Raw genomic sequence first — 15,426 nt, 5'->3', positions numbered from 1 at the left:
CATTTAGATTTCCTCTTATTTGCATTTTGGTTTTGGAACTGTCAAGGTTCACACATTTCTTGCTTTTCTTTGTAACCATGACAACTACAAACTTACATTTTTTTCTAATGAAAGTCAAGACTCTTGTGCAATGATCTATGGAAGACAGAACTTTAGGGAAAATACTTCAAAAATTATAGTTTACAACTGACCGTGCCAGATAACTATTGATTTAAACAGGCCAATGAAAACTTTAAAACCTGGTTCATAGGTATTCATCCGGATCTTACAATCTTACGGCTAATGCACAGGGGTGAGGTTCGCTAGTAATGTTTCACTCTGAAACACGCACACCCCCCACCCCTCACCCCCCCCGATTTCAGCATATTCCTCTAACTTGAGTGAACTGAGCTCTCTCTGAAGGAAGGAGATGACTTTCTATTAATCAAGGAAAAAGAGAGGAAAAGAGCCATTTATTGATTAACAGATAGAACCAGGCTTACCTAATTCCAGTTCCAGTGCATTAAAAAGAAGAGCCACATTCATAGGTAATGAATATCTTGCCTGCCAGAACTGTAACTATCCCTGAACATATTCACACTGTGCTTAGGCTGGAGCCATGAACTGGTAGAGTTACCAGGTATTACTGCTGGTACTGATGACAAAAATAAGAATATAGGATTGCCCTGGTTACTTATTCAAGGCTAGTTCCCCAATTAATGTGAGTTAACATACGTGGCCAGGTCAGGAAGATGGGGGAGGAATTTGGTCGGGATTTGTTTGTTTGTTTGTTTGTTTGAGCTAATTTGGATTTCTTCCATGGAACTAAGTCTTGAAATCTGGAAGTCTCTGGGAGCATCCAGAATTTGCTGTGTGAAATGAAAATTGAACATATTTCACATCTTGGAATATCATTCTTGTGGATTTCAACCATTTTAAGACAAAGATTGCATTTTTCTGTATATCTAACAGCATGTCACTCATACTCAGTAAATGGCAAATAACAAGGCAAGATCTAGAAAACCTGGAGGAGAAACAACCAGGAATTATTGCTTTTCAGGCTCCAAGAAATAAATATTAATTGAAGAGAATAACAAAACTAAGAAGAGCGAGCTTGAAGAATGCACTTAACTTAAATTCTAATCTGATGTTTGCTTGCTTCCCCTGAACTTCAGACAGCAGCTATATTTTAAAAAAACAGCCTCTTGAAATGTTCATTTTACAGTTAAGCAAATACACCGCAGGACATAAATTAACCCCACTCCAAATTAGCTTGTTTTTCTGCTTGTTGAGTATCAGTTCAGATTTATTTGCTATGGACCAAATTCAACAAAGTACTTAAGCACATGCATAACTTTGATCATGCAAGCAGCCCCACTGAGACTATTCACATGCTTAAATATATGTACACAGTTAAATAATTTGCTGAATCCAGACCTACTTTATTTTTTCTCAAGAAAGCATTTGCAGAGACAGAGTTGTTCTATTCTGACCGTGAAGAGTTTACTGCAAATACATGATACTGAAGGCTGTGTTGATTACTTGTAACTGGTCACACAGAGCTGTTTCTGTTCTCAGTGAGCCTGATTTTATAGTCTGGATTAAATTTAAAGAGCCCACCAAGACACTGGATTTCTCAAGGTGAAATGACAGTGGAAAGGGCAGCGGTAGCTGAAGATAGATCAAGGAGAGGAGGAAATTAAGGAACCTCAGAAACATTCTCTTCCTGGTTTTGGTCAAAAAAGCATAATTCGTGGAAAACTTACATAACCAAAAGGCATGTGGGCCTATTTTCTACTTTTTGTCCTCATTAAGAACATATGTGTAAGGCTCTGCGTGTGTGCGGCTCTGTGCTGTAAGGAATTCCCTGCGCAATGCTTAGTGCTAGCATCAAAAGGGCGTCCTACTCCTTTCCTGGGATACTTCAATCACCTCAAGATTTCCACATAAATGTAAGGATGTGCTTAAATGTTTTACTGAATTAGAGTCCCTACACTTCTTCAGCAACGTGGGAAAGAAGGATTGACTGAAGGTGAATGAAATAAATACAACTTATTTAGGATTACATACAATGTAACTAAGTTAGGAAGCGATTGGGATGGGCACTGAGAGTGAGGAACTGACTGCCACAGCAGAGACATCCTACAACGGCACAAAGTCATGTCCTTGGCTGGTACGATTTAGCATCACTCCATAAGATCTTCCTAACCAATTTTCTGGGGAAAAAAGGCACCTAGTTCTTTCAGCATAGCTCAAAGAGCAACTAGGCTGCTGCATTACAGGGCGGGGGGGAGCTATTTGTACAATTTCAGCCCTATTTTACAGCTGGATTTGAGGCTACTTTCCCCCCTCTTTTCTTAAATGACCATTTTCATCTTCCCTGTTGGAGATAGCCTTGGTCAAATTCTACATGCTCATGCAATCCCAGCAACACAGAGATTTGATTTTCTCTTTTTCCCACCACCTCACCTTCCCAAAGAATTCCATTTCTGATGTGAAAAATCACTCTCAAAAATGTATTTGATACCCTCCCTGGACATACTTGGCTTATCAACCTTTGTAAAAATTACTCTGAAAATTTCACAAACATTATTTTGAAGCAGCAGAAATGTGTTATCTTAGTGCCTTCATAACTGAACTACAAAAGGGAAATAGGAAAAAGACATTGGAATATTAAAAATGCCAATGCTCTTTCTAGCTACAAAAGCTCTGTCACAGCCAACAAGTGAAATACCATGCCAATAGCGAGCATAAACATTTTATGCCTTGTTATGTACGTTCTGAACATCTTCACCAGAAATGTCTTAATTATGGCCATTAATTTCTCCTCTATAAAAGGGTGATTTTCATTCACTAATGTAAACTTTCTAACAGGAAATTATATAGCAAGCGTATAAAAATTATTTGTTGGGTTTGAGAAACGAATCGGCAACCTAGCTTTCAATAGAAAATGTGATGTTTGATGTTCTGGCTCCCAGTTCTGCTGAACACCTCAAGCGGTAAACAATACAAATTCAACGACTTATCAAGTACTTCTTTTCAGTAAACCATTAACTCCTTGAAAGAGGCTTTTCTCCTTCTAGCAATAACTTCCCAGGTCATATAGTTTCAATAGTTTCCCAGATCACTTGCCTTTCTTCATAAGAGTCCCTGAGAAGCCTGGATTTTGAGAAAGGATCTTCCATGCGTTTTATAGCTCCTGTTGTGTTTACAGGCTTCATGAAAAAAGGAAGCAGTGGTATTCTGAGGACAGTACTTCTTGGGATCTTTACAGGAATATTTGGTTAAATACTTGCAACAAACAATCTACCTGAAAAACACATCCTTTTTCCTCCTTGTAAATTGTCTGCTGACACCCTTGAAAGTCATTGTAAAAAACACTTAGTGCAAACAAATCTCATCCAGTAGATTGCAGGAGGACTGGTCATCAGCACCATTTCTTTCTCCCAGAGGTATCCCCTCCAGTGTTGGGTTTTTTCAGTTTCTTAAGGTGAAGGGGTGTGTGTGTAGCTGACCACGTCAACCACATACTCCCCAACAGACTCACCTAATCTTTGCAATTTCTTCCTAACCATGTCTAATTTCATGTTGTGCTTAAGGTCTTTCTCACAGACTGCTTAGAACCTCTTCCTGTCTAAAGGAGCGTAAAAAGGCATAGAGGCAGCTCAGAACTAGAAGCGACGACCTCCTGTGTCCCGAAGACTTTTTCAGCAGGGACTTTACATCTCGCCGGATGTGCTTAGAAAAAATATGCTCAGTGGTATAGAGCCATGAAGGAAGATGTGATCATAACCCAAGATCCAGACCTACTGGAAATATCTGTAGAAACATCCCCAACCCTAAATCTTGTGAATATTTATATGCTTGCATTTAAATTGAAGCATGCGTGTGCTCTTGAAAACATTCTGCATGTACTATCAATGCAGAGTCACATGGAAGCAAAATCCTGCTCTCATCGAAAGGATCAGGACTTAAAAAAAAAAAGCCAAAAAACCAAAAAGGGAAAGCATGCTACACTCAAAAGCCCACAAGAGGAATGGTATGGGAATATTGTTAAAATGGTGATAACACAAACAACACAAGAAGTTCTCTTGATGAGACTCTTCTTTAAATGACCAGCGTGTCCTGATCGCTGAACAGGGTGCACAGGCAGTTTTGAAAAAGCCACCAGCCCATGGAAGAGCTAGGAATGACTACAGCTGCTCTGCTGCTGCTGGTAGCTGAGAGCAGACCCAGCGCAAATGTTCGCAGACAGCGAAAAATGTCTGTGCATCACAGCTCTGAAGTTCATTTTCAAATAGGTTTGGTTTTTTTTTTTTTAAGGGTCATTTTTCCTATTCCAACTTGCATAAACACAGAACTGATTAGAACTTCTTACTCAAAACTTTCTGCCCAAAATAGCCGTCTGCTTAAGAGTCTTTGCTGCTCTGAGGTTTCTTTATTATTTTTTCGGGGAATTTTCCATCATCAAAATCCAAAGCAGAAACAATAGAAAACACTGACTGCCGGCTTTCCACACTTCAGTTAAAAATAAGCACCAAAGGCATTCTTGCTTCTTCCAGAAACAATAGAAGAATCTCAGGGAAAACACACACACACCTCCCCCCCCCCGTCTATGCCCCAGCCAGGGCTCTCGCTATTCTCCCTCCTCTGGGACCGCAGCTCTCCCTCCAGCGGGACCCCCGGCTCCCTCCCTACCGGCGGAGGTGGGCGCGGGAGGCCCCGCTCGCTTCCCCCGCCCCGGCCCCGCGGCCCGCCCCGAACTCCCGCTGCCCCCCGCACGCTTTCTCGGCCGCTCGCAGGGACTCCGCCGAGGGGTTTATTTTTAGGCAAGGCTGCAGCGCCTCTCCTTTAAGAGCCTCCTGCCGCCGCCGCCTGCCTCGCTGCCTCCCTGCCCGCCCCCGGCGGCGGCGGAGGACGCGGCGCGGACGCGCCCTCGCCCGGGCCGGCGGCGGAGAGCCAGCGGCGGCGGGGGCGGGGGGCAGCGGGCGGCTGCGGCTTTAAGAGCTCCCACAATGCCGTGCTGGCGTCCCAGTTCCGTTACATGTCTCTCCCGGTGAAGGGGAGCGAGGGAGAGACAGGAAGGAGGCGGGGGCGGCCGCTCCGGGCGGAGGACGGACACCCACCCACCCACCCACGCGCGGCCGGCCGGGAGGCGGCGGCCGCTCGGCGGGGCTGGGGGAGGAGCGGGGCGCCCCGGAGGGCCGGGCCGAGCCGAGCCGAGCTCCGTCCCCCCCCTCCCCCGTCCTCCCCCCTCCCCCGGCGCTGCGCTGCGCCGCGGGCCGGCCGCGCCGCCCCCCGCGGGGCGCGAGGCGGAGCCGGCGGCCGTTGGGGCCGTTGGCGCTGCCCGGGGAGCCGCCGCGGGACGGGCGCCGAGCCGCCGCCGCCGGCGGAGCGGTAAGTGCGCGGCCAACTCCGGAGCGGTCTGGTCCCGCCGGAGCCCGCCCTCCTCCCCTTCGCCCGCCGCCCTGCTCGCTCTCCCCCTCTCTGCCTCCGGCCGCTGCAGCCCCTCTCCCGCAGCCCACCCGGCTCCGCGTCCCGCCCCGCTCTCTTCTCCGCCCTGGCGTCTTTCGGCTCGTCCCCGCTGCGGGGTTTGTGACCCTTCCCTGCCGCCCCGCTTGCGCCTCTCTCCTCCGCCCGCGCTCGCCAACTTTCCCGTCCGTATTGCCCGTTTCCCACCTCCCCCCGAATTTGGGGGGGTTGGGGTTTTAGGGTTGTGGTGGTTTTGGGGTTTTGTTTTTTTTTTTTTGGCGTTTTCGGCTCTCCCGTTCCCCCTTACGCGTCTCCCCTGCCCGCTCGCACTCGTTCCTCTCTTTTCGCTTCTTCCTTCACTACTTCCCCAGCTCCCTCCAGCTTTTCCTCTCTCCTGGCATTTTGTCTTTCTCCTTCCCTCGGGCATCGTGTGGAAAAGTGAGGGATATCTCTCTGTGTCCTTGAGGAAGGGAGTTCAAAAGCTACTTTTCTTACACAGGGAAATCTCTGTAGTAGTTTTCCTTCTTTTCTCATCCCTCTTACTGTCCCCCAAAAGCAAATTAAACCTGTTTTTCTTTTTCCTTCTTTTTTTTTTTTTTGCGCCCCCGACGTGGACTGTTTGTTTTGGTCTTTTTTCCCCCACTCTCCAGACAGTGCCGATCTGTTTCACGATTAATCTCTTTTATTCCTGCCCCAACCCTTCCCTCTCTCTTTCTCTCCCCCAGCAAGAAAAAAAGATTAAAAGAAAATCTCTTTTGCCAGCAGGGAATGTATGAGGGTTGGTGTGGTTTTGGGTTTTTTTTTTGGTTTTGGGTTTTTTTTTTTGTGGGGGAGAGTGGGGGACTATTGATGAGGAAAGCTTAAGCAAATACAGTACGGTAGGACAATACAGAGGCATGAACTTTAAAGGGTAAGAAAATGGATTCTGCTCCTTGGTTTATGCAGCTCTAAACTATTGTTGGGAAGGTCTGGTCCAGCGTCCGGTTTGGGGTTGTAGTAGTCCGGTGTGTGTGTGTGTCAGCCTGTGTTTTCTGTTCAGTAAAGCAGTGTTTTAATATGCCAACAGAGCGGTGTACTAAATTGCCGTTCAATATTGTTCGTGGGTTTCATCAGCATGGAAGATCAGGAGGGTGGGAAGGTTACGGATGTCTGTGTCCCCTTTGGAATTGCACCTGTCACGCTTTCCATCCCAAAACTGCAGATATATCAGAGATTGACACATTAACAGAATTGCTGGAAACTGTTTGCATCTGTGTCAAAAAGTGCTGTTGTGTGGTTTATGAAGTCTGGTTCGGACCTCACAAGCTTCTGCCTCAGCTCTAGTCAGCATCACACATTAAAATTAAGTATGTGCCAGGCTGTGGAGAGCGAGTAAATCAATTGCCTAATGATTTCTGCAAAGACACCTGTTTAAGGGTTTTCAAGCTCCCAGTTAATTGTGTTTGGTAGTGGTGTGATTGTGTTAAGTGTTGTAAAAGTTAAGAGCTCTGTCTTTTTAAGTAGAGAATATGTAGTTCATGAATAAAATGTCAACTTTTTAGGTCAGAAGGAAACAGTGTGGATCTTGGTTGTGTTACGTTACCTCTTTTGATAGGTACCGTTCCAGAAGACCACAAGGTTATGTGGCTAAATTGCAAATTAAGTAAGCCCTATTTTTTTTCCCTCTTTCTTTAAAGAAGAGAGAAAATACTATTTCAGATTGAATTTTGTTTGATGGTATCTAATTAGAAAGTAGGCTAGACATTAAACTAGGAGGACTTCACTTTGTATCTTGTAGCAAAAATTTATTTGATATGTGATGAATTGCTGAGGGAACTGAAATGACTGCTTGGCATTCATTGTGTTTAGTTGTATGCCTTTTAGGACAAACTGAGAGAGTTAAGGTGGTTCACTTCTTACACTTAAGTAATCTCTCCGTCTTTCTCCTTCCTCACCCCTACAAGCCCAACACAATTTGATGAGTTGTTTGAATTAATCTTTTTTTATCTTTCCTGGAGATGAAAAACTTTGGGATAGGGGGAAATAAAAGGAGAAAAATAACAAGTCATATTAGCAAGAAGTTTAAGTCTTTTAAAACCGTACCTTGGACCGTTTCTGGAAACACCACCAATAATTCTGAAGAGCCAAATCAAGTTGATTAGCATCACTTTTTAAAATCCTTTTGAGGGAGGCCCTGAAAAGGAACATGTTAGATAAAAGGAGATTCAGTTGCTGAAGTGCAGAGCTGAGCACTGAGGATGGTGGGTTCTGTTTCTGCTTCTGCCATCGTATGGCAGTATGACCTCTGCCTAAGCTGCCTTCCTGCCTGCACCTCATAGGATGTGGAGATTTTCCTGAATCTCTGTTAAGTACTTTTACTCATGATTTTAAGAATAATTCCGTGTAAATGCATTCCTCCTTCTTTAGTTGTGGTTTTGAGCGCTGGTCGGGTGATAGTTTTGCTTGTGCTAATATTCATTCTTCAAAAGTTGTGAAGTAGAATTCTTGATCATTGCTGTTTATTCTGAGAGCGGCATAAGATTTTTTGCATTGCTGTAATTGTTTTGAGACTAGAGTTATTTTTATCCCCTGTATATCTCTGACAATATCGGTGCGTGCTGCTTCTGTGGTACCTTAACAGTCTGCCTCAAGCTGAATTTGAAGGGCACTGTTGGCCTCTCCAGAAAGAAACTTTATTAAATTGAATTGCAGGGTAGAAAACTGTCTTGTGAGGACTGGGCTGAGGACCCCCCCTCAGCATGATGCACACAGTCCTGGGGTTTTTTTTTTTGTGAGCTCTGTAATTATGAGATTTGCTTAGTACATGTGGGGTTTTTGTTCGCTTTCTAATTTTAGGTTTTTGTCTGTGTTTTTAAGTCTTTAAGATCTCTATCTTGAAATTAAATGTTAATGTTGTGTGGTTTTCTAGGGCTTTTTTGAAAGGTCAGGTTTTCTTTTAATTTTTTTCTTGCTGGGGTTGGGACTTTACAGCAGAATGGGTCATATTATAATCTCACTGCCTGCCTTCCTGTAACGTTTGAGACTTGTAAACTTTGTGAATGCAAGGCTCTACCCTCTTGCAGGTAGTTCTTTCTCTTCAGTCAAAACAAGAGACTTGATTCTGTAGAATCTTGCTATTGGGTAGTTGCGTCAGCTTTGGGTTATAACTCACTGTCCTCTTGCACAGGCACATAGCTAGCTCCATGCTTCTGAATCTGGACAGTTAGCCTAGTTTCAAATTCAGTTTTATAAATAACTAATTCTTTCTATCCTTCCTAAGCCCCTTCAAAGTGTGTGGTGATCTCACAGCTTTGAAAAGAATAGTTTTCCTGGCTGATGAGAGGATGTTTGTGGTGTTTTCCCCTCGTTGCTGTTCTGAGGACTGTATGTCATCTTTCTCTGTACTGATAAAGCATGGGGGACTGGACTGGCCTGCGTGTGCCGAGCGGTGCCGTGCTGCTGCTTCTCTGTCCCGTTCGTTACCTGTGAAGTTGAGATCACAGAACTTGTCCTGCTTGGGAAAGGAGGGTGGGTTTGAGCTGTAGCTTATAGGGGCTTGTCGCATCTGTCATGGAAACTGCAGACTGGGCCCCTCTGGGCTGTTACTTCACTCGGATCTCTGTAAGCATCTAGCTGTCTTCGTGATAACATAAATATGGAGAGCACTGAATGTATCTGAGAGGACTTGAGGAGATGGGCACTGTAAGCTTTCAGATCGGAGGCATTTGAGAAATCTGCTTACTTCACCTCTACAGTTGAGTTACTCCTTAAAGGGAGGAGGAGTCTGTTCACTTTCTTGTTGCGCTTGGAAAAAGGGCTTACCCACAACAAAAGACATTGTAATGCTTTCTATAGTCCAGGATTATTGAACAAAAGTGTCTTGCTGTGCAATATTGTTGCTGCGCTCAATGTTGTATGATAACACATGTTTCTCAGCTGTTTTTGATTCCTCAGTGGCACAGACTTCAAAGGAATGTGCTGAAAGAGAGCTGTGGCCAGAGAAAAAACGGGTTTTGTTCCAGTGGCCTGTACCATCCATCTGTTTAAATACTTTGCTGAACTATTCCAGAGTGTTCAGGCATCCAGTTGGGGCTGACAAGCAATTACAGCTGGGAATAGAGCCTACTGCAAAGAGACCACCTAGCGAAGGCTTAAATGCTACCTCCCCTCTATGGGTCAGAGCCCCCCTGCAGTCCCAGCCAGCGAGAAGAGATAAGGCTTGTCATTTAGGGAATCTTTCGACATGACATTGTCTAGTTCCTAATGCTATTGAGGATTTATTTATTTTTACTCTCTATGCTATCTTTAGCACAAGAGGGGAAGAATGGTAATGAGGACAGAAGGTCATCTCTGTAGTCTCCTCTTTGTATGTAACAAACTAGGTCTGTAATTTAAATGAGCAAATATTTATTAAAAAAATAGTAAACTCTTTTTTTTTTTCCCAAAACACATGGGATAGTTAACAGATCACTCAAGTGTCTGCAAAAGTAGCAATATATATTGCTGAATTAGTTTTAGTTCCAAACCATTACTAGTAAAATTAAAATTGGAGCCAATTACATTGTGCTATTTCGGATTGAGTTTGGGGAAACACTCCACAACTTAATCCACGGTAATGAATAAAAAAACGCTGTGTACTTATGCATTACGATACACTAGGATGCTGCCAATTCCAAATATTATAATTTATGTTTTTACTTAAATTCTGATATTGGAGTCCACTGTGCAAGATGGGTCTCAACTTGTGGTTGCCAACCAAATCTTCAAATCGTGGCTTATGTGCTCTCTGTAGTCTCAGATACTGGAAGTCAGAGGGGGAATATTAACAGAGAGACTACAAGTAAACTATTGATAATCTGTAAAGATCCTTGAAGTTTTTCTGTGAGGGACTGACATTCGTTTTGAGTATTGGGATGAGTACTGTAGATAGAGTAATGTGTGTTTCAGTTAAGAGGGTTTAACCTTCTTTATGAATGGAAAATGATCATGCAGATGCACTAAGAGGATATTTAAGCTTTGAAAAATTGTGAGGCCCTCCAGGGTTTGTTTTTTCACCTGCAAACAAGCAGCACAACTCTAAAGGTAAGCTTGAATGTTGTTCTGTGCTGTAATATTACTCCTGCCTCTGTACTGTGATGTGACATTTATGCCTTTGAAAGGATAGTTCTTTCTCCTAGTGTTGGCAGTTGTGATGGTTTTGGTATTTTGAGACTTCAAATTTTAATGCCTTGCTACCTCTTTGAGTGGAAAGGGGAGGGAAACTTCTAGAAATGTGTAATGTAACTGACTTCCATCCAGCTCCTGCCCTTGCTCTAGGGTTGAACGTTGTAGTTTGAATTTATTTACTTGCTTTGAAAGCTGTACTAGGTGTAACCTTGAGTCTTAATTCCCTAACTGCAATAGTACCTGACGCGTATCGAGCATGCACCTTGCTGTGTCTCTAGATTGTCCGGTTTTAAAATGGCGAGGTGGTATTGGTGCTTTCTTTTTATTGTATGCTTCCCTTTAATCTTAAGAGCTGTAACTTCCTTTTGTTTCAACTGAACTGAAAGTTTTTTGCTAAAAGATATTTGGACCCCTGAAGTGTTTGTCAATGTTTTCAAGCTGTTATTCAAAGGGGGGTTGCAGTTTCCGGAACAACCTTTTGAAACTTTGCTGACTGACGGTAAAATGTAATTTCATGAGCACAGATAAGGAAAGGCGGTAATTCCACTAGGCGGCCAGATGTTTTACATCTATGCCAAAGTGGGGAGACAGTGTGGCTTTAGGAGTTGGAGGGTCTGTTTTTCTTGTCACTGGACTGTTTGGGGATCTTCAGCAGATTGTATCTGCTTTCTCTCCTCTCCCTTCCCCTCCCTCCTGCCATGCCTGTACTGATTGTGACTACCTCCTAAGTAAAATGAGATTGAGAGCAAAGCATTCTTTGTTGCTTTCTAAAAAGGAGATATTTTTGTTGTCAGTTTGCGTTTCTTAATATTAAGCTTAAAGCCATAGAAAAGCTGCATGTAATTTGGCTATTACTGAATTTATAGCTATTATCCAGTAGATTAATACTAACGTTGACTCTGACTAGCGTGGCATTAAGTGAACAATATTGAGAAAGCAGTTTTCGATGCAAATAGAGGGGAGAGTACTCTTAGATGCAAATCCCCCATACTAAATTGCACCTTTTTTTTGGCCAGTACTTCTTAAAGACTTGTAAGATCTTGGAGATCCTTGTCTTGCTTCTCCTGCTTCTATGTGACATAGGAAGGAAGGAAGGGAAGGAACTCATCAGATGTCTGCACATGTCAAAATCTTCCTGGAGAAGAAAGTAAGAAGATGCCACAGCTAATAATATTTACAAGTTGATATCGGGAATCAAGATACCAAATGCTTAGATGTGCCTGTGCAGCTGCATAGCTGGCAATGTTAACTAGCACTGCTACCTGGAATAACTGGCATCCGGAGAGAAACATATGGCAGTAGTGCAATGCCCTTGTCCTTGCCCATCAGAAGGTGATTGTATGTTTTCTTTAAAACACGTTATCACTCATCAGAACTGCTCCTTCTGTGTTGTGTGTGTGCTTGCTTTGGGCTTCATCCATGCCTCCAAGTCAATCAGAGCCTTTGCACTGGTTTCACTGGGAGCAAGGACAGAAACTTCTAATGAATCAGCTGTATGTTTGAGGCTGTGTATTTCAAGTAATGGAATAGGCACTGATGATCAACAGGACTAACGAAGAACAGTCACTGAATACAATGCAATGTTTTCATGCTCTTAATGGGATTGGAATTGGTAACGCGATACTCCGAAGAGATAACAAAGGTTATTTCTCATACAAGGGAACATTGATTTTTTTTTTTTTTGTTAGGGAGTTGGTAAATAGTGTAGTAAAATCTTCCATCAGAACTCATTCTAGTGAACAAGATCTGTCAGAAAATGACTGAATTAACAAGAATTTACAAAATAGTCTGAATAGAAAAGTAATTTTCTGTTTTCTTACCACTGTTCTTTCACTGCAATTCCTGTATTTGCTTACCAGTTTACCTGCTCACCTCATGTCCTATGAATTTAGCCTCTGTTTCAAACTGAGATATAACATAAATAAAAAGTGTTTGGGCTTTTCTTCCCCTTCCCAGAAGAGAAGACTTACAGGGATGACAAAATGAAATATGTGCAAAGTTGACATAACAAATATGGTATGTGACTGTTCCCTTGTTTCCCAGGAACAGACCAGAAGGCAACCAACTGGATATAGAATACAGCAGTGGTACATGGGATTAAGCTATTCTGTGTGAGACTGTGGAGAAATCCCTGTAGATGCCTTTTAATACAAGTAGGATGGACATCTGCAAGGGTCATCTGGTGCAAGAAAGCTCGGTCTGACTGCGTAACTCAAGAATTAAGCTAATATTCTACTTTAGGCCTGCTGCTTACTAGCAGAAAAAGCTGACTACTTGCCTCCTTTGTGTTTTTACTTAAGCAGAGGAACACAATTGCAGTCCCTGCAGGCAAGGCTAGAAGATAAAGAGAGCATACCTTTAAGAGGCGATATGTGCGATAGGGGATGACCTGATTGTGAGTTTGCTGTTGGCGAACTAAAGTTCTGTGCGCAATAGGTTGGTCGTGTTCTGTAGCAGAAGCTAAGGGAAGAGGCTCATCTTTCCTAGGTACGGTGGGAGGGAGCTGGGCTCTCACCAACAGCCAAGAATCACACTTTAAGAAGTACTCAAGTGGTGGGTTTTGTTTCACTTAAACTCTTAGCAAGACAAGTTTTTCGGATGTCTAGTCTTTTAGGACTTGCAGGTCTACACCACCTCATCAGCAATGGTTGGTTGCTGTAGTATTTGGAGGTCCTGAATGAGATCCCGACCTCTACCGCTAGGCCCTGCGCGAGTGCGGGCGAGGCGAGCGTTCCCCTCCTGTCACGGTTGGCGCGAGCCCTGCCGTGACCTGCCCGCGGGGCATGGCAGGGGAGAGCTGGCAACGCAGGGACGGTCTGTGGCTTTCCAGGCCGGGGTCCTGCCTCTGTCGTCTGTTGTGGGTGTCTCCGTCCTTCGGAATATCCTCTCCCGGGCTGACTCGCCAGGTGCTGAATTTGCAATGTGCCTTTTAAAATATGGGGCTCTTCCTCAACTCGATGTTGCTGGTTTCCCACTGCACCCGCTGTCTGTCATTCTGTTAACGCTTTCAATTAGCGAATTGTTTGTGTGCTCTGTATGTATGACAGCACTGTCGCTTCTTTCTGTTCTGCCATAAGGCTCCCTAAATACTTGTTCATGAACTAGTGGCTTTCTAGGTGTTTCTCTAGTTGCAGCACAGCATTTGCTTTTTGATGGGAGGGAAAGATACTGGGACTTTCTCTTCATATCTCACAGCTGCAGATAGAGGCATTCCTCTAATTCCTCTGCTGCCGAGCTGTTTGGAGCTGGGGGGCGGGGGACAGACGCACTTGCTTTGCTGTTTCCTTGTCCAGGAGCTGGATTTAACTTAGATGGAGCACCCGTCCTGTTGTGATCCTGACATCCTGTCGGTGCTCATTCCCCCCGCTCCCTGGGAGATAGCGTGTTTGTTGCTGGCAGCTCTCTGCCTTACCTTTATAGGAAACCACAGCCAGGAATTTTCTAGAATTCTTCCCCTCCCTCCCCTTGTCCTTCACTGACCTCTAACCATGTTTATCTTTCTTGACAAGGTTCTTAGTTTCATTCATCTGCTGCTTTTCCCTTCACTCTTCAGCTTTTGATTATTTTTCCAGGAGCTGCTTAGAAACATTAACTGTTACAGATGTGTAGAACAGTCAAATACAGTCAAATTCCTTAGTTGTCCTTTTTTTTAGCTTGACTGTAATACTAAAACACCTATGGCAGGTAAATATTTCTTATGTACACTACTTGTCACGACAAAAATATCTATCCTCAGCAGAGGGTAGGGAACTGCAGTGGCTATGTTTCCATATTACAATATACCAGTATTACCTGTTGTAAGAGTTTGATGTTTCCCTTCCCTGTGCATAAACCACTACTATAGTAAGGGCGTGTAAGTTCAAACTTTTTGTGTAGAAAATGTTAATGGACTTTAAAATGTATTTACACACTGCAAGATAAAAATGTGACATAAATAGAAGGAACTGGCAAATGTACTTTCCTATCTTAGGCTTATGGCTTCCTAACTGCTTGAGGTATGCTCTGTCACCTCTAGACAATATTATTGTTCTAAAAAACTTTAATAATTACCCCAAATTTTGTAAAAACATACTTTCTTTAATTGTGGGTAGCAGAGAAGAGGATGACTGGATTTGTTTAAATATATGCTGCAAGGATATTTTTCGTATTTTGCAGTGCCTTTCATGCTTGTCATTCTAAATGCATATGGAAAAGCCTAAATAATTAGAGATCTATATGCTTTTTGACTATGATTTACTTTAATAGTCCATAATGATCTCTGGACAAACTGTGTTTTACTTCGGAAGACAACATTTCAAACTACCCTTCATTATCTTCAGCTTGACTAGTATGAATGAGGATAGCATTCAATTTATACACCATTTTTAAGAATACCCTTCTTTTTCTTCCTCACATAGACATAAAGCATGTGGTAGGCAGAAGATAGTTCTGCTATACTGGAGTACAAAATGAAACAAGAGGGAAAATTGTGCGGCAGTATCTGAAATGTCCTCCTTACATTCCTGCTGTAAAATATTCTCTGACATTAAAAAGGTGGGTAATGGCTTCCCAGCTTTCTGTCAGATGTGATATTTCTCATCATCCCCTGGTTTTGAGAATGGACCCTATTGTTCAGTAGAGCAACATGGGTAGGTGGCTTCTGTGAATAGACAGTGCTTCCCTCGTATGTACTGTGACCCATGTGGAGTCCCAGGCCCAACAGGACTTCCATTTCAGTTCTGGGGCTTGCAAGAAGTGGTTGGCTTCTGAGCCCTGCAATTAGGAAATGGAGCTAACAAAAGTTTGACACCACCTGAAACTGGGATCTCATGAAAAAAGGAAAAAAGATTG

General features: G+C 43.4%; 1 protein-coding gene across 2 annotated transcripts in view; it reads left to right on the top strand.

Annotated features, from left to right (window-relative positions):
- Positions 1-5,260: 5,260 nt before the first annotated feature.
- Positions 5,261-15,426, top strand: part of RASSF8 (Ras association domain family member 8) — a 90,467-nt gene continuing 80,301 nt past the window's right edge. Inside the window, exon 1 of one of the 2 annotated variants that reach the window (XM_052789738.1) lies at positions 5,261-5,376. The gene's annotated coding sequence lies outside the window, so the exon portion shown is untranslated. The remainder of the gene's footprint in view (positions 5,377-15,426) is intronic. The other variant, XM_052789739.1, reaches the window with a different exon arrangement.

This window comes from Harpia harpyja, chromosome 6, assembly GCF_026419915.1.
Source record: "Harpia harpyja isolate bHarHar1 chromosome 6, bHarHar1 primary haplotype, whole genome shotgun sequence".
In the NCBI taxonomy this organism is placed as follows: Eukaryota; Metazoa; Chordata; class Aves; order Accipitriformes; family Accipitridae; genus Harpia; species Harpia harpyja.
Note: the sequence above shows the minus strand (reverse complement) of the source record. Positions and strands in the feature narration are given on the sequence as shown.